Here is a 19,123-nt window from a genome sequence, read left to right as displayed (position 1 = left end):
TTACTATGACTATTTATTGGCAAAGCCACAGAATTTAGGAGCTCTTGTCAGAGATACCAGCTGAGGTCTCAAGAGCCTGCTTGCTTTCCTTAAAGTACAGAAATCCCACAGGTTAAACAAATGCAGTTTTCTTCATTTTTACTGTGAATGTGCCCATCTGAGGCACCTAAAACCTCATAGAGCATCATGGAGAAGCATAGGTATCATAGAGCACTTAGCAGTCTCTAATGGACACCCAACACCCCTGGAGAAGTCAGGTACCCTGCCAGCCTTGAGATATGAACATTACTATTAACGTGCATGCACCTTGTATGCTGGGATATATAGCCTTTAATTATAGATTTTGAAATTAAGAAAAATAAATAGGAGGAAAAAACAAGTAATTCAGCCTTCTGTAAATCTAGGCAGATGCTACAAAGCCAAATAGGCCTTAGTGGAGAAAGTCTCAGGAGGCCCTATTATTAAGGCAGTGATTTTGTGGGACATATTCACTATCAACCACTGCACTTCCCTCACCTGCCAGGAGGTAGGAGTACCTGCAAAACAGCCAGAACACTACATCTTTCTGCTTTTGCTTGAGTCTTTTTCCTTTTCCCAAGAACACCATTCATGGAAATTAAACTTCTGGTTTTATTGAAATTCATATAGCTTGCTGGATATATGAATTTTTTCCACATCATATGAGTCAGAAATTGAAAAAAAATCTGTTAAGATATAGGAAGACTGGAGCTGGATCTTATTAACAATGGTTTTAATCTAGTATCATTCCTCCAAGAGTTCCTCAAAGGAAGACACAAGAATCCCCTTTGAACAACTACTTACTAATTTTGCCACATAAGCCTGTCAGCAGTTAATGATTGTATACCCTAAAGTATAAGAGTTTACATTACATTGTATTTTCATTGTGCATCTATCCTCTGCAAGAGAACTCAGAGTACTTCCAACCATATCTTCCTCCTATAAACTACATACCCAGTAATAATATATAATAGTAAATTCTAGAGGTAAATTAAGGGTTGTAGGAGACAAAAAAATGTCTTTGTTTACAGTAATGAAAAATGCTTCTCCCTAATTCCCAGTATCTGACTAACCACACCCTTATCAGGCCTTTTCCATGGCCTTTTGTCTAACTTTTCAGATGCATAGCTGTACTTAAACTCACCAAGGCACCTCACCTAAATGACTTTATCATCTTCAACCTCTCTTTCTTCACTTTAGTGCAGTTCACTGCTTTTATGGAAGACACATTAAATTAATTTCTCTTTTGCCAAATGCTTCTTGAATATTGTTCCATTAGATGCCTTTGGTGGCTTAAGGGGCTCCTGGCCCCAGCAGCTGAGGGGTGAGTGAGGGATTCCCTGAGGTGGTCTCTCTACCTGCCATCCATCACATCACCCTTTAGATAATGTAGAAAGGGCTCTGGCAAAAAGAAGAGGTGTGCATTTCCTTCACAAAAGCTAGCCATGCAGAGTTTCAAACTATTTCACTTGTTTTAACCAACTGATTTGGACAATAGCCAGTTCATAAAAGTTGAGTTTTCTTCCTGCTGTCATAGAATATGTCAGGTATTCCATAGCCCTGCCTTGCTTCCCCCTGCAATTAATCTCTGTTGACTAGTGGTTTAATTCCAGGTTTTCTCTGTAATTCCTCATCCTCCCCTCTCTCAGATCTTGCCATATAATTTTCTGTCTCTCCAGTCATGTACCTCTCCATCCTGGAAAGTAATAGGGAAGGGAAGGGAAGGGAAGGGAAGGGAAGGGAAGGGAAGGGAAGGGAAGGGAAGGGAAGGGAAGGGAAGGGAAGGGAAGGAAGGGAAGGGAAGGGAAGGGAAGGGAAGGGAAGGGAAGGGAAGGGAAGGGAAGGGAAGGGAAGGGAAGGGAAGGGAAGGGAAGGGAAGGGAAGGGAAGGGAAGGGAAGGGAAGGGAAGGGAAGGGAAGGGAAGGGAAGAAGGAAAGCTAGATGTGTCTCTCCTCAGTATTGCTCTTGCCCTGTCATGTCTACAAAGCCCTAGTCAAGTGACACCTCAGCCCTCAAGGTTTACCCACTCCCTATAGGCTTTCCCAAGGATTTCTAAAAAAGTTTTCAGTCTCTGGCTCTGACTGCATGGGAATTAATTTGGTCCAGCCTGGGCCAGGGGTCAGTGCCACATCCTATAATTGATTTTTTTTTGTTCTTTTTTTCTTTTTTTCTTTTCCTTTCTTTTCCTTTCATTCCCTTCCCTCTCCTGTGGTTCAGCAGTGAAGGCATGATGATCAACATTACTTCCCATCATATTTCTGTCTCATGCCAAGACTTTCAGTACATGAAATACAGTAACTGCATAATCCCAAGATCATAGTTTACCTTCTCATAATTTGTTTTTTTCCTCAAGTAGTGATGGATCTGAGATGGATCTCTTTGCCTGAAGAGCACAAGCCACCCTTATTCCATCCTTCCTCATGGATGCCATCAGTTTGCAGAAATTTTATTATTTTCCTCTAAAGCCAGGTGAGATTTATTTTGTAATATTGAGATGAGTATAGTTGATGCATCTGCAGCTGACCTGGATTACTTGTGGAGTCCCTACCATCAAGAGTCAGTCATGGCTGTGCTTAGTGGAGGGTTCTCTAGCTATATCTTCTGTATCAATTTTAGGAAGACATGGATAGTATATTTAAGGTTTTTTAAGTAGTTTTTAAACTACTAAGAGTAAAGAGAACTCATGCTGACTAACTGCTCCACCAAAAATTACATTTAGTCAGATGACTGCCACCATAGGTGGACAACCAGCAATCTGTGCTACTGAACCTTGACAAATTTCTGACTCTCCATTTTCCATCACATTGGCATGTGCCCTCTAACTTCATGTCATGAGCAGATTTTATCAGTCTACTCCTGCATATTAAATCAGTTCACAGAGATGAGAAACTCCACCACTAGCTTTCCCTCCGCATGAACCATCTCTCACAGAGAAGTGATGCTGTTTCCCACGCAGCCAGTTTATCAGTGGCCTGCCCTTTCCTGCACCTTCTCTGTAATGAATAATTGTTATGTGGGAAGATGCAAAATGCCTGACAGCAGCTGAGGGTCTTGCTTTTTTAAGGATTTTATTCTAAGGCAAGAGGGTGACAACTCTCTGCTCCTCCAGGTAGCTACATCACAGCAGTACCCGTTATCTGCAGAGGGGTTTCATAGAAAAGGGCAATTGATTACCTGTGTTTCACAGATGCCTTGTGGTACCAGTCCCATCCATGCATGTGTTTTATCTTCTATTATTTCTACTGTTGCATGATGCTTGTCTCTGTTTCACTGTGCTGTAAGCATTCTCAGATCACGGGGGGAAAAAAAATGGTTTTAGCAAAGGGAGTGACAGTAGCACCTTGAGATCATCAGGTCCGCAGCACATACAACTGAGGACACCTGGTGTACAGAGCAGAGCTGCAGCCTGCTCTGCCCACTCCTTCAGCCTAGCTTATTGTAGATAATGAAAGGGGAGAGAAAATAACAAAAACAACAACAAAAAAAGCCTTACTGTCTTTATTAAGAGCCTGGTTTGGCTGCTCCGAGGCAAACCTGAGTCTGGCTGCCCTTGTTCTGCAGAGCAATGTGTGTGATTGCACTGATGATCTTTAAAAGCCAGATTGTTCACTGGTGTGAGAGCAGGCAAACCTAGAGAGCACACAGGGCACCACAGCAGAAAAAGCTCATTTTGTGAAATCGGTCAGGTCTGCAGCATTTCCAGCCCCAGCAGGAGGGAGATGGAGCTGGGCATCAGTGAGTGGAGATGGGATCAACATTGCTCTGCTTCTTGTGTCCCACACACCCTCTTTTCAGACAGAGAAAGCATCTCTTCCATACAGGGCACTTGAATGCTGGTGGATAAATTTGTGTGCCATGTTCTTTTACTAATTTTTTTTTTCCACCCATCTTGAAAAGCATTTTGTCTGGACACTTGGGTGTGAGAACAGCCTCAGAAAAGACAGAACAAATTGTGCCATGAAATTAGGATTTGGAATGACCTCATGTAACTTGAGCTTGAAAGCTTTTCCTTGCCCTTGGCTTATACACATCTCACAGATATTTCTAACTGCATTTCAGGGGCTAGGACCATATGACTCTTCAGACAGATGTGGTTTAGGGGCACACAAGACTCCATGCCCAAGGTCATGTCCTGAGTGACAGCAGCACAGCAATGTGTTAATACCACGTGGCTGACATGGAAAAGGTTCTGTGACCACCACAGCCATAGGACAGGCACAGCCCTGCATGGGCCAGGTGATCACTGGGTAAAAAGTTGAATTAAGGCATCATCTGGAGATCTGTATCCCAGTGGGACTCATCCTTGGAGCCAGCAGCTAATTGTCCACACACAAGAGACACAGCAATCAGTTCTTCTACTCTCTGTGCTCCATAGAGTCCTCTGTGAACCAGTCTGCTCTGTTTTCCAGGCTGCCTTAGTGGTTGCTCATCCAGACACTGTGTCCTTCCATCACTGTGTCCTACCTGCTGTGCCACGATTTTCCTCTGGTTTAAACTGGTGATGCTCTGCAATTGCATGAAATGTCACAAAACTGATCAAGGGAGAGGAAATGGACAAAAAATGTTTGAGACTCTCCACAACTGCACAAAAAATAACATAACCAAGTTGTGTATTGTTTGAAATATAACCAGAGCCCTTAGAGAAGTCAGCCTGCATAGACATTTTCATGGAAAAACCGTGCAGCCCCCATGAATGTGAAGTAGATAATTCTTGCTAAATCAAAGACAAAGTGCTGCATTGATCGCCCATCTGTTGCAGTATGGCTTGTACAAAAAATCCTGTCCACAGACCTTCCATATGTTAGGAGGCAACTTGGGTGCCTGAGATTTAGTCATAGCAATGACACAGAGATGCAGTCTCATCTCTAGCCAGGGCATGAGTGCTCTCTGCAATGCATTCCACAGCAGAGACAGATTTCTTTTTTTTTTTTTTTTTTTTTTCCTGTTCAGAGGCCTAAAAGAAACCCAAGAGAAAATCCTGGGCAGGTTTACTAGAAAAAATGTTCAGAATTTCCAGTTAGGCAAAAAAAGCATAATAACCAACTTCATTTGGGGTAAACTTGAGGGAATATGCTCACTCCAAAAATAAACATCTTCTTATATCCTTTAGTATCTGGGAATTTTTTTATTTAATCTTTTTTCTCCCCTTTTCACTGTAGTCAGTCTTTAAATTAAAAAAAAAAATGTTTTGAAACAAAAGTCAAAATACTTCTTAAAAAAATAGTAACATGAATTGCTTTGGCATTTCCTGAACTGAATCAGTTCACGGGGAAAAGCATTTTAGTATGAAATCCTGTAAAAAATTGTGCCTTTTTTTGGATAAAAGAATTTGCTGAAATGGACACAGATGCATAAGCATTTTTGGGTCTCCCCCAGAATTCCTTCTCTTTACTTCCAAATAGTGTTAATTGGAGGATATTTGAAAGACCCCCATTTATTCTGCGGGAGCTGCACAGAAAATCTTGTTAACAAATGTGTTTCACCTGAATCTCCCTGGCTTGGTTTTCTCATTCCCTGAGAATATCTTCACCAATCTTCCAACAGAGAGTCTCTGCTGACACAGCCACTTGCAAGCACCCCAATGCCTACTAGCACAGTAGATGCATAAATGGCTTTTTATGGGCCAAACCTCCAGCAAGCAGACAACAGGTCAACAGCTTTTGATCAGATGCTAGAAAAAATGTGAACAAGCAAAGAGTGTGTCTCCTGCAGTGTCCCATCTGTATAAACTCAGGGTACCATTATATCCTGAGCTTCCCCTAGGGCTAGGTCTGGTCTGGAGGTGTTGCTGAGATGAGCTGGGCTGTTAGTGTGACTGCTCAGTGACATCCAAGGCAGGCATCTTTGGGGGTAGAGTTGATTTTTGTGCATTTGCCATGTAGCACATCTATTTACTGCAGAAAACTAACAACTAACCCTCCAAATGTAAACATATCACAATTTCCTAGTCTGTCCCAGCCTCATTAAGTCCAACAAGGTCAAGGGCAAAGTCCTGCTCATGTGTAGGGCCAATCCCAAGGACAGTTACAGGCTGGGTGGAGAATGGATTGAGAGCAGCCCTGAAGAGAAGGACTTGGGGGCATTGGGTGATGAGAAGCTCACCATGAGACAGCAACATGTGCTGGCAGCCCAGAAACCAGTCCTGTCCTGGGCTGCATCCCCAGTACGGTCAGGGAGGGGATTGTCCCCCTCTGCTCCACTCTAGGGAGACCCCCCTGGGGTGCTGGGTCCAGTTCTGGGGTCCCCAACATCAGAAGGAGATGGAGCTGCTGGAGCAAGCCCAGAGGATGCCCTGGAGATGCTGGGAAGGCTGGAGAAGCTCTGGAGCCAGGCTGAGAGAGTTGGGGTTGTTCAGCCTGGAGAAGAGAAGGCTGCAGGGAGACCTTAGAGCACCTTCCAGGGTTCTGAAAGCTGGGGAGAGAGACATTGGACAAGGGCATGGAGTGATGGGACAAGGAGTGATGTCTTTACACTAAAAAGGGGAGGTTTAGATGAGACATTAGGAATAAACTCTTCACTTTGAGGGTGCTGAGCCCCTGTGCCAGGTTTCCCAGAGAAGCTGTGGCTGCCCCATCCCTGGCAGTGTCTCAGGTCAGGTTGGACGGGGCTTGGAGCAACCTGGGCTGGTGGGAGGTGTCCTTGCCTACGGCAAGGAGGGTGGAACTGGATGATAAGGTCCCTTCTCATGCTTCCAAACCAAACCATTCTATGACTCTATGACTGTTAAAGGAACTTACATTGTAGAAGTGATAATTTATCTGGAAGCAGACTTACAGAATTTAAGCAGAGAAGAAACAAGTTAGACCATCCAAGCAATTTTCTTGCTCTTGTGAGAGTTATCACTTGAATATTTGCTGATGTTCTGTTTTGCCTGGCTTAAAATCTTTTTTTCAGGGATTTCAAATTATTCTGTACCCCCTTAGGTCTCTTTTTGAGAAAGTTTTCCTGTAAGGTCTGCCCAAATTTCACATTTTCTCTGTCTTAATTGAATCCTCTCACTGCTAGCTTTACCCTGGGTATCAAGCCAAATAATTGCTGTTCTCCTTCTGTGTTAACAATCTCTTGAAGTCTGGCTTTTTGTAACTCCCCTTAATTGCCTCTTCCCCAGTATGCATATAGATATGATTCTTTTAATTCTCCCTATAAAACCATGCCTTCAGCCTTCTGATCAGAGGAGAGCAACTAAAATGAACCAGTTCTGCTCCTCAACAACTTGCTGGCAACGCAGAGCTATTAATCAAATGCAGTTTTCCAGCCTCAGTTGAATCATATTTAAACGGAGACAGACTGTGCAGGTCAGAGCCACAGTGATTTATTTTGGCACACTCACCTGTCTTTACACTTCTAGAAATTAGAAATCTAATCTACATTAGGCATCTGGCCTTCTTTTAAAAACATACGAGAGGCAGAGAAGAAGCTCTAGGTGTTTCTCAGGCAGATATGAACCATCCTTGAAGGGAAGAACATTTGTCTCTCTTCATAGGAAAGTTGGACAAGTCCCTTGGGTACAAGGTGAAGATTTAAGAGTGGGTGGGTAGGTAGGTGCCCATCTGTGAGTTGGATGTCTATACTCTCTGTCAACAGATGCTTTCCTAGTTTAGCCAAGGAAGCTGCAAAGGGATCTAGCTGACCAAGTGTAGGTGTTTACTGTTGGACAAGCAGAACTGGTCCCTGTCACCCCTTCAGTGCATTACCTGTGTGGAAACTCACTGAAATAGGAGCTCAGATGGACACAGTTGAATTCTTCAATTTTTTTTTTCTACTGTGGAAGCTGAATCCCATGGTAGGTGTCTATTTTCAGACACTGTGTACTGAGAGAGATGTACCCTCTCCTGAATGCCTCTTCAACTTCAGGGCTGAGGAAGGGTCCCCCTCTACCTGCTGAGAACTGTGTTGTTCTGAATTCCAAACAAACTACAGCTCTGTCTTTATTGCCAGGTCTATAAGTCAAGTTCTGCTCTTGGTAATATAGCCAAAACCAGTCCCATATTTCCAAAGAAAAATCTGCATTCATTCAGGTTTAATTCAGGGATCCTCATGTCTTGAAGAGTCTTAACCTACATTTATCAGGATTTTAGAACTAAATTTTACTATTACATAGAATAGATTTTATTTTAGTTTTTTAAAATTACATTGTATTGATGCTTTCCTGGTCTTTCCAGGATGTAGAAAATCAGAGGAGAAAGTGACAGAACTTTCTCCTTTCTTGCAGTTGCTTAAGCCATGCTCTGAGTCCAAGCCTTTTGATGATGGTTTCCTTTCTCGTCAGCTCAACCTGAAACACTTATATGGCACCTGATTATTAGAAGATATTCAGATCCTTATTGCTGCAAATCAGGCTGTTCTTACGAAAGATGAAAAATACGTCTGTCTGCATTAGTGTTGCTTGCCATATTTTGTGGAGTTATTCAAACTGTAGCCCTTTTTATAATCCCCTGAAGAACCAATATCTTTTGGCCCTGATCTATAGCAGGTTTCTTGATCTCCTGTGACATTGTGTTGAGTTGTGAGAGGGGAGATCTTCCAAATAGATCAGGGCACTTATGAATCTCAAAGCCCTGATGAGTAGACAGTCTTGTCCAGGGAGTGAGACAATAAAAAGCTGGAAACCCCTCTCTGGACAAAATAATTTCAGAACTGAGATTTATTACAATCATCATCAGTTATTGCAATAAAGAGCTTAAACACTAGTTTAAGGAAACAAGTCTAGACACGTCTGCTATTTCAGCTCGAGTAGGAGAGACTTGAGCAGCTTTGCTCCAGAGTAGCAAAAACCCATTTATTCAAATGACATCCCAGAACCTTGCAGAGATGCATCAGGTGCTACCCCAAGATCTAGACAGGACAGCTTTTTCATAATTAGTTCATTGTCTAACCATTGATTCCTTCCAAGGCATGAATCAACAGACACATATGCATCAGATGTATAGAGGATACTACATAGGAATCATCTGACTAGCTAACTTTCACGCAATAATTACATGCACCTGTTCCAGCTGTATGCCAAAACAGAAACACTTCACAGAAAGTAAGAAGGACATCAGTGCCTGAGCAGCTTCCACTGTTGTGGAAGTAGACCTATCCCTCTCCTGACTGTTCCCTTTAAACCCACTTTAACAACATATCTTGTTTTTCTGTCCAGGGAAGAAAGAGATTCCCAGGATCTGTCAGTGTTCATCTATCTCACCAATGGATACTCTTGATAGTGACTGAAACCAACTCAGTGCTGTTCTCTGTCCTAATGGTAGTCCAGCCCAACTTGAGGTTGCAGAGGGGGACCAGTTTCCTTGGGCTCCTGCAGCTAGGCCAGATGATCCCATCAAAGGAGCATCTGTGATGCTGGCATGCTGGAGAGACAATGGACCATAGCACTTATTTTTGGAAGCACAAGTTAGTAATTCCCAAAGTTTGCCCATTTAGAACATTTCACATAAGAAATCAAAGACCCAACGAGCATCATGGGTTTACTGCTAAATAACAACAACAACAACAAAGTTTTCCTTTCAAGAAATTCCATCAGGAGGGAAGTTTATCTGTGTTTTTATGTTCCCTGCTGACAGACCCTTCTCCTTCTTATCACTGATTTCTTGTAGCATCAGGAATTATTTTGAAAACCTGGCAGAGCTGGGAATTGGCCTCAGGATGGTAGTTCTGAATTGCTTCCCAGATCCTAATAAGCCATCAGGAGTGTGAGCTGTCTCACAGGCCATCCATTCATTTTCTTAAAACAGTTTTATGTAGTTAGATTTCAAAATGTGCTGGCTTCCAGCTACAACCACCACATCAACAGCAATCACCTCTATCAAGGCCACCTATCTGGAGAATTAGAGGACTCAGTGGTTTTGTTTCATGGGGAGTTGAGTGATGGTTTTGAGTTGAATTGGGCTGAGTTGTGTAAGTATATTGTTTTGTTTTCCTCTTTGTCTGGCACTGAATGCCAACTACTTCTCTTAAAGCATCTAGCTCTGATAGCCCAGGCTGAAATCCAGGACTTTATGCAGCATGGAAGTTGTTAATTTTCAGAACACAGCTCAGCAAGAGTCAAGGAAGAGATTATCAGGGCCATGCCTGTGGGCTCTGAGTCCCACTCCTTGTAGTCTCTCAAAATGTGTGTCTTAAATCCAATACATTTCTGCAAGAAAACCCCATAACAAAGGGAAACAGTGGATTTGGTGGACTTTAGGTAAAGACAGTAAACCATCTTGATCTTGACTGGGACTCCCACGGGGTCTCTTATCTCCAGCTTGCTAAAGATTACCAAGACTCAGATATACTTTTGGAATCCTTAATTTAATTTTTTGACTGTGTCAGCTGTGTCAGACTCCTCAGTAATACCACCTCTCTGGTGAGCTTATTGGTTCCCACCCTGTCTCTGGGGCTATATTCCCCCAGCAGTTTACTGTGCTGCAGCTAGACAATATCACCCTCACTCTCAGTAAAGCTGACATAGAGCCTGGGCTTGAAGAAAAACTTTGTGATCATCTGGTTTGACTTCTTTTGTAATCACAGCACTGCAGATTCCACTTGAGGTATAACATTTCCATCTATATCTAAGTATTTTTAGGGATGGAGAAGCCAATGTAGCCTCACACCACGTTTTTTCTGCCTTCATAATTACAAATTTTACCACTTCTAATTTCTAACTTAAATTTGTCCAGTTTCATGATCAGGTAGCTTATAGAGTGAAAGAGATTGACTAATAAGCTACCAGGTGACTCCTCCAGTACAGGCATCGCCTAACCTTTTCCTAGGCAATTATTTGGATATTCTTAGACTCATGACAGTACAAAAAAAATAAATAGCCCAAGTATTATAATTCAAATTTGCCACTGCTTTGATATGCCTGAGACTTGAATGAGTTCATGCACATTCTGAGGAGAAAACCAAAATAGAAGGTAAGTCCATATTAAACAGAAACATAAATAACCTGAATTCTCAGACCAATTCCAAGTAGCATTTAAAGCAGTACCTGAAAATTAGGTCATTTATTTGCATCTCAGATTTCATTCATCAAACCTATCCTTTAGGCATTGCTAGTTCTGATTCCTTTAAATTAAGGACAACATTGGTCATTTTTCTTAATGTTAGAGAGGGAATATGTCTGATTTCTAGATGATAAATAAATATACAAGGCACACAGGGCTTTGTAGAAACTGGTAGATATACTTCGTACCTGTACACCTTTGATTTCCTACAGGAATCCCATATGATTATAAATGCATTGACAGCCTTCAATAAAAATTTTCTATCCCTTGCAGTCTCTTAACTGTCCTGCCACCACACCCCAACCAAGATTCCAGTCCACTGATGCAGGTCTGCTTAGGACACAGGAATGGATTTAAACACATGCCTTTGCCTAAACATCATTAGATGAAAATGTTCTCAGTTGGCATTTCATTTTGTTTATTTCTTTTGGAGAAAAATAGGTCAGAGAATTCGGTCTGGGAAAAACAAGCCCATCCTGCAAAGTCAGTGAGCAAGCACTGGAGATTGATGCTGATGTTCTCCAAGTGCTGGAATTCATTCTGCAGAGTTTGTCACTTTTCTAATTGAAAAAGCTGTCTCTGCAACATTTAACAACTAAAAATATCGAGTGATGAAGCACAAGGAAGGGGAAAAAAAATAAAAAATAAAAAACAAAGCCAAGCTCTCAGTAGCAGGCATCTGCCACCCTGAGTTCCAAACCTTACAGCAAGGACACAGAGATCTGGAGCACTGAGACTTCCCCATCAGCAAAACTCCAGGAGCAATGCAGCCTGGAGTGGGGAACACATTTTTTCAAGAAAGAAAAACAAGCAAAATATTATAATCAGCAACTGACTATAGGAGCGTGAATAAACATTTGCTTAACATTGACATTAGTCCTGCATCCTAATGAGAGGCAGCTAGATCCAAGGCTTCAGATCTTAAATACAGAATAAGTGATAAAGATATGTTCAGGCTCAAACACTGGCATCTTTGCCTCCTCCCTCCTTGCTCCTGCTCTGCACCATGTTTTAGAGTAAAAACTATTGTGTTTGTCCCTTTCTGATCTTGCAAATGGAACAGAAATACTTGCTGCATCCATAAATTTTTAATGCCACTTGAATTTTAAGCAATTTAACACTGATGATTAATCTTACCTTCTTAAGGCCCTTTTGCATTAGGTGCTGAGAAAGAATGGCCAGAGAACCATGCAAAGCATGTGGGACAGTTGTCAAAGATGAACAGTACAACTAACCAGAGACTGCTTCTCTGCCACCTATAAAAGGAGTAAAAACATGCAGTGAACATTAAAATGTCAAAATTTTACATGACTAAACTGAGGTGACAGAAATTCTAGTCTTTGGACCTCAGTTTTTGTAAGCTGATACTGTATTTCAGTGGGTTTTGAAGTGAGAAATGCAACTCAGTGTTGCATTGTGAGGCATCATGTGTATCAACCCAAAGCCAAAAATGGTGAATCCTAAGAAGACCTTGGCAGCATTCCTGTAAACAGACATTGGAATATGTGGAGAAGCAAGGGAGAATTAATCCTAAAAAGAGCTGTGATTTATCTCCTGACACCAATGATTTAAGGCAGGATGATTCCAGATTTTCCAAATAGATCTGTGGTAGATAACAAACTCAGAGACTTTATACACAGAAAAAGGCATCATTCCCTAATTGTATGTAGAAGCTGGATTTGAAGGCAGTGAATCCAGTGGAAAAGTAACATAGATGAAACACAATGTTGTAATCATTCTGCCAAGCCAAAGGGAATTGCCCTGCAATGTCAGACACATTTCAGGAAAATTTCACTTGTATAGGAGCTGAGGAAAATGCTTTATGCACATAGGGTTTCACTGAACATTTGCCCCCATCCAAACGATAGCCAGTGAGTTCAGAAACTTAGAACACTTACTTCTTCATCTCTGCTTTTATCCTATGTGACTTCACCCTGGGACATCTCAATGTCACCTTACACAAAAAAACCCAGTCACTTCAAAAGCATCTAAGAGGATTTGGAGTCAGAGAAGGCCATGTAGCATCATTAATCACAAACCCTTCTCACTTCTCTCAATTCTGGCCAGAGTCCTTAGCCTACTCAAATGATGCCCCTTTTTATTACTGTAATTAAGGATAATTCGGGTTCCTTTCTTCTTGAGCATCTGAAAATATCTTCAACAGAGAAATTCAAAGCCATTGTTCCCAGAAGTATCTCCTGTCACAGGAGACCCTCTCTGGCCTCCAAAACCCTGGATGGACCATGGTGTAACCTAGAGGGACCATGCCTTAGGACAGAGACCACCTGCCAGAGAAATGCTTTGCCTTTCCACCACCAAATCCTAATTCAGGGAACAAATTTTGGTCTAAGAACAAAATGATTCGCTCTGTGTTTACTTTAACATCCTTGAAGAGATAATTTCCTACACTACGTATCAGCCACTGCTCATTAGTTGCTGATAAGAGTGACTGAAAATGGTTGAGGAAAAGGACACCACAATGAAAAAGAGGGAGAGCAAGAAACAAGTGAACATGGAAATCTGCATGCCTGGTACTTTGGCCACAGAAATAATGTTTTCTCTTCAGCTTCCCTGTTGGTACTAATGTTTTGTTCTCTGAATTTACTCCCTCTGCTATACTCACTTAAAGTAGGCACTAGATGAAAGCCTGATGCAAACTGAGCAACTCCTCCATTAGAAAGCAACTTGGTAGATAAATTAGCAAGGGTAGGGTCTGCACAGGGTTGTATCCATGGTCCTGTTTTGCCTGCAGACACCACTGGTCCGAGCAGAAGTTCCCAGCTGCAAATGAGCCAATGCTGCTCCTGGTCCAAGGTTTGCTCAGAGGTTTTGCCGGGAGCAGCGTGGCTTGGCTCCACACTCACTGCTGTGATCTACAGCCAACACCATCACTTGCTTGAGGATCCAGGCTGGAAAAGAGCATAGAAGTTGTCACACTGGATCAGTCTAATGGTCCATTGAGCCAGGCCTTGGATTCTTATTAGCAAGGGACTTCAAAGGAAGTACAATGAGCTGTGATGGAGTTCTCTGCCCACAGAGCAGGTTTCCCAAAAACAAGTAGTTGTGCACTGGCTTGTGCCCAGCAGTGTGGAAGGTTGTCACCCTCCCCAAGAGAGGAAAAGTCCCACATCTTCACCCAGCCTGGTCTGAGCTTCACAATTTCTGTGATTTTGTATTTGAATTGAAAGCAGACCATTTAATTCAGCTGCAAATGTTACCATCACACATGTAAACCTTAAATTTCAGCTGTCTACTGGGTTGAACAAATAATAGAGTTATTCTGGTTGGAAAACACCTTTAAGATCATCAGGTCCAAACATTAACCTAACATGCTGACGAGTCAAATTATATATATATATATATATATATATGTATGTATACACACACATATAAGTGAAGCATTGCACACAATGACACATTGCTGTCACTCTTCAGCACATTTTGCTGATTTCTGATGGCCACAAGCTACACATTGGTGGTAAACCCAGTTGTATACTTTGGTAGTTTATTTTCCATCATAACTGGCAACAATGATAGATTGGATTTCACAGGTTAATCCTGTGCTAGATGAAACAAATCCCTTACGTGGCTTTGAAAATATGATGTCTTCACACTGCATCACCTTTCTCTTGTTCCTCTGACTGTACAAAACCAACTAATCCTAAACTCCTACAAGAAATCATAAAAGCAAAAGACCTCAAATATTCTCAAATTTCATAGAAGACACAGGTGCCAGTTTAACTCATTTTTGGGGATGAGTGAGAGGACAGGAGTATTTTCTCCTCTACAATGTATGTAATCCATGACTGAGATATCATTACAGAATTTGCTTGTAGTATTTTTAAACATGGACATGAGATTCATCTCTTGAAGTTCATGATGGCTTCCGAGCAAAGTGAAGGTCCCCCCCATTTCTGGAAATCAATGACACGGCCATCAAAATGTGGAATGGAAAACAGCATCAAGAAAACAGCACTGTCAGTGCTGTACGGAGCCCCAAGACCATGGCTTTGAAATACTGCTGATTCCTCCATTTCCCATTCTCCCTCCCCCCGGTCCCCATCCCAGTGGTGTCATTTGGAAATGCATTACAGCTGAAAGACTTTGGGATGTTTTAATTACATGTGACTAAAACTTGCTGTTGCTGGAATTAGTGTGCCTATGTTTACGATTTATAGGTCTCCGTTTCGACACTAGTGAGGTCATAAATAACATGAAATGGGCCCTTTAGTATTAGAAAATTCAGCGCTCTCTCTCTAAACCCTCATACAGCTCGTGGTGAGCGTGGTATGAAATACCATATGACAGAGTGGGGTGGGGGATAGGAGGATGTTAATAAATAATTTATCCGCAGGGTATGAATGCAGAACCTACAGGCAAGGACTTTCCCCCTCCCCCCGCTTTATTTTTTTTCTGTAAGGTGGGAGGACTCACTGTTTTGTGGGTAGGTGTAGACATTTAATGGGTGATTCCACCACCGTAGTGGAAGAGAAAAATGCAGAGATCATGGAGAGATTCCCATGACTGATGGAATACAATACTGAAGAAAAGGATTATATAAAACTTCCTTTGCCTTGTCTTTATGCCACCCACCTACCTTACTATTTAGTTCCAAGAAAGCTTAGAAACAAAGGAGGATGTGTAGGTGATGTTATATTTGCAGTTTCCTTAAAATCAATCATGACAAGTTGCCTCAGTGAACTTGTCCACTTTTCTCCTCTTTCAGTGTCCATGATGGCTTAAATATCACCTGCTTCACATATATCGGGAGATCAGGTACCTTCTAAAGTCCATTTCTTTTGTTTCTTTTTGTCAAATCTCTTAGCACCAACACTGTTAGAGAGAAAGGTGGTGCAACAAGGAAAAGAGATAATGGTTTTAAACTGGAACTGGGTAGACATTAGGAAGAGATTTTCACTGGGAGGATGGTGAGACCCTAGCTCAGATTCCCACAGAAGCTGTGGCTGCCCCATCCCCAGATGTGCTGAAGGCCAGGTTGGATGGGACGTGGAGGGGGTGTCCCTGCCCATGGCATGGGGGCTGGAACTGCATTAACTGTAAGGTCCTTTCCTTCCCAGAACATTCTATGGCTGTGTAGGGAAGCTTGTACCTGTATCTCTGTTGTACTTGTTTCTAATTTTACTTGTATCTAAGATAAGCATATTACAGGGTACTCCTATTTCAAATGTACTGGTGCAGACTGTATACTGGACAAGGATGCACACATGTGCTGTGGGGTGACACGAGGTAATGCAGAACAAGATTCTGGGCTCTCTTGCTGACTTGCATCCTTTGGCAAAGAGGCTTGGGGAGTTGGAAAAAGCCAACAGTGAAGTCTTATTCTTCAAACTGCTGAAGTCTGGGGTGGATCTCACATGATGGGCAGTCTTAAGTTCTGAGGTATCCATTGCACCCTTAAAGGTAGCTGATCTATTGTGGCAAGATAGGAAAAGACCTTACCTAGCTCAGGATACAGGTGATGTGTCTCAGATGTGAATTTATGTGTGCAGACAGGTGGTCTGAGGCTATTCTTAGGAAAAATTTTTCAGATCTTGTCAGTACAGGCATTAGAGAAAAGTAAAGTTTTGATGTGAGAAGAGTATTCCTGAGAAAGTACACCTTCAAAAATAATTATGTGAATTTTGCCCTTTTTATGCCTTTAGGGGAGATGATAGTTTATATTCTGACTCTTACTGTTCTCTCATTCGTGTCCTAAATAATTTCTGTATATGGAAGCCTTTATGTTGTTCCTCAGAAACTCACTTTAACAGGTTAGTGTCTCAACTTCAGACTTTTAATGGACATTTCTATATGGACTCACAGCTCTTCTCAAGCTATTGCATCTGCTCGCCCGTAAGCATGAATCTGAGAAAAAGGGCTGAGACCCTGAATAATGAAACCAACATTTTATACATTGTTTTTAATATTTTTTATTATTTTACAGAATCACTGATACGTTTTCTCATTATTTAAAAAAAAAAAAAAAAGACTTCTATTAAAACAATTACATTGAAGAAAAAAAGATAATCATGAATGTTCAACTTGCAAGAAGGAATAGTAATTTAGCTAGTAGGACTGAACAGCTAACTGCAGAACTGTTTTTTTACGTAAATTAGTGTCAGAGCTGCCAAAAAATTGAGGCACTGGTCTAATTCAGTAAAGGATGCCCAAGAAGATGCAGTCTGTTGTTGTACTGCTTATGCAGAAAACATGGACTTTTCAGGAATATGACAAACAAAAAAAATGTTGTAGTCAAGGAAAGCAAGCTATGACAGAGAGCTTGTTTTACCCCTGGAAAAGCTGAACTGTGAAATAATAGATGATAGAGGAAAATAAAGAATATGATGGAAAAAAAAAAAAACCAAACATCATGAAAGCACATTCTAGTCTTACTATCTGAGACTCTCCATATGGTTTAGAAGGAAATCCTTTGCTACAGAAAGCAAATAATAGCCAACAATAGCAACAACAACCACAAAAATAAAAAAGATTAAAAGGTCTCAAGTACATGCTGGAACCCTATTAGCAACACATTATATACCCATTAGCATCAGCTTGTAGCAAATCCTGCCACATAATGATGTGAGTCACAGACTGGGTTGGTGTGGGAGGAGACTCTTCAAGGCTGCCCAGTCCTACCCCTGCAATCAGCAGGGACATCTCCAACTGGATCAGGTTGCTCAGAGCCCCATCCAACCAGACCTGGAGTGTTTCCAGGGATGGGGCATCTCCCACTTCTCTGGGCAACCTGGGCCAGGGTCTCTCCACCCTCAGTGTAGAACATTTCTGCCTTATATCTAGTCTGAGACTCCCCTGCCTCAATTTAAAACTGTCACTCCTTGTCCCATTTCTACAAGCCCTACTGAAATGTCTCCTTCATTTTTCTTCTAAGCTCCCATGAAGTATTTAAATGCTGTAATAAGGTCTCCTCAGAACCTCCTCTTCTCCAGGCTGAACAACCCCAAACCTCTTAGTCTGGTTCCAGAACAGAGCTTCAGCCTTCTCGTCATCTTCATGGCCTCGTATGGACTCACTCCAACAGCTCCGTGACCCTCTTGTGTTGGAGACCCCAGAACTGGACCCAGCACTGCAGAGAGATTTAACCAGAAGGAAAGAATCCCCTCCCTCATCCTATTGGCCATGCTACAGGTGATGCAGCCCAGGACATGGTTTGTTTCTAGATTGCCAGAGCACACTGTCAGGTGACATCCAGCTTCTCGTCCATGAGTACCCCTGAGTCCTTCTCCCCAGGACTACTCTCCCCTTCCAGTCTCTAATGATACCATTGCACCAATCCAAGTGCAGGACCTTGCACTTGAGCCTTTTGAGCCCCATGGGGTTTTTATGGGCCTATTTCTTGAGCTTGTCCAGATCCCTATGGATGGCATCACATCCCCAGGAAGGTCAAAAGAATCACTCAGCTCAGTGTCATCAACTGTAGACCATGTTCCACAGCTTTTTTCTTGGCCCCAGTCAATTTCTTTTTGATACTCCTGTGTGCTATACCCTTATTATCATTACTACAAACTCTGTCTAGAAGGGACCTTTAGACTATCTATCTGAGTAATTTTGTCATTTACAATCCAGTCCTACTTGTAGCTTGCACCAGCTGTATTTATTTAAGATTTTCTTTTATAAACTCCTTAATAAAAAACCCATAGCAGTGTCAAAGAGTAGTTTCACACTGTAAAAATGATCCCTGGTGGGATTATAATTTACATTTTTAAACTGAAGCCTGTTGCCTGAGTCATAAATTTTTTTACTGTGGAAATCTGTGCAGTTTTCATGATGCAGATGTTATTTTTTACTTCAGTTTTTCCTTCCTTTATAATCTCAAAATACTGTATTAAAAAAAAAAATAGTATTACAAGAACCTGTGTTTACACCCAAAGGTAATAGTTTACTTAACTTGTGAAAACATAAACAAGGGGAAGAGAAAAGATAAACCAGGAGTGATCTTATAGAAATTTGACAAGGTCACTAGAAATGTGGACTGAATTCCTCACTCAGCCACAGACCTCTTGTGTTGCATGAGATAATTCACTTAGCTGTCATTCAAGGAAGCAGTTAAATAAATTTTACATACAAGTTCAGGGTCCACAAACTCTAACAGAACTTAA

The sequence above is a fragment of the Calypte anna genome, chromosome Z (genome assembly GCF_003957555.1).
Source record: "Calypte anna isolate BGI_N300 chromosome Z, bCalAnn1_v1.p, whole genome shotgun sequence".
NCBI lineage: Eukaryota > Metazoa > Chordata > Aves > Apodiformes > Trochilidae > Calypte > Calypte anna.
Note: the sequence above shows the minus strand (reverse complement) of the source record.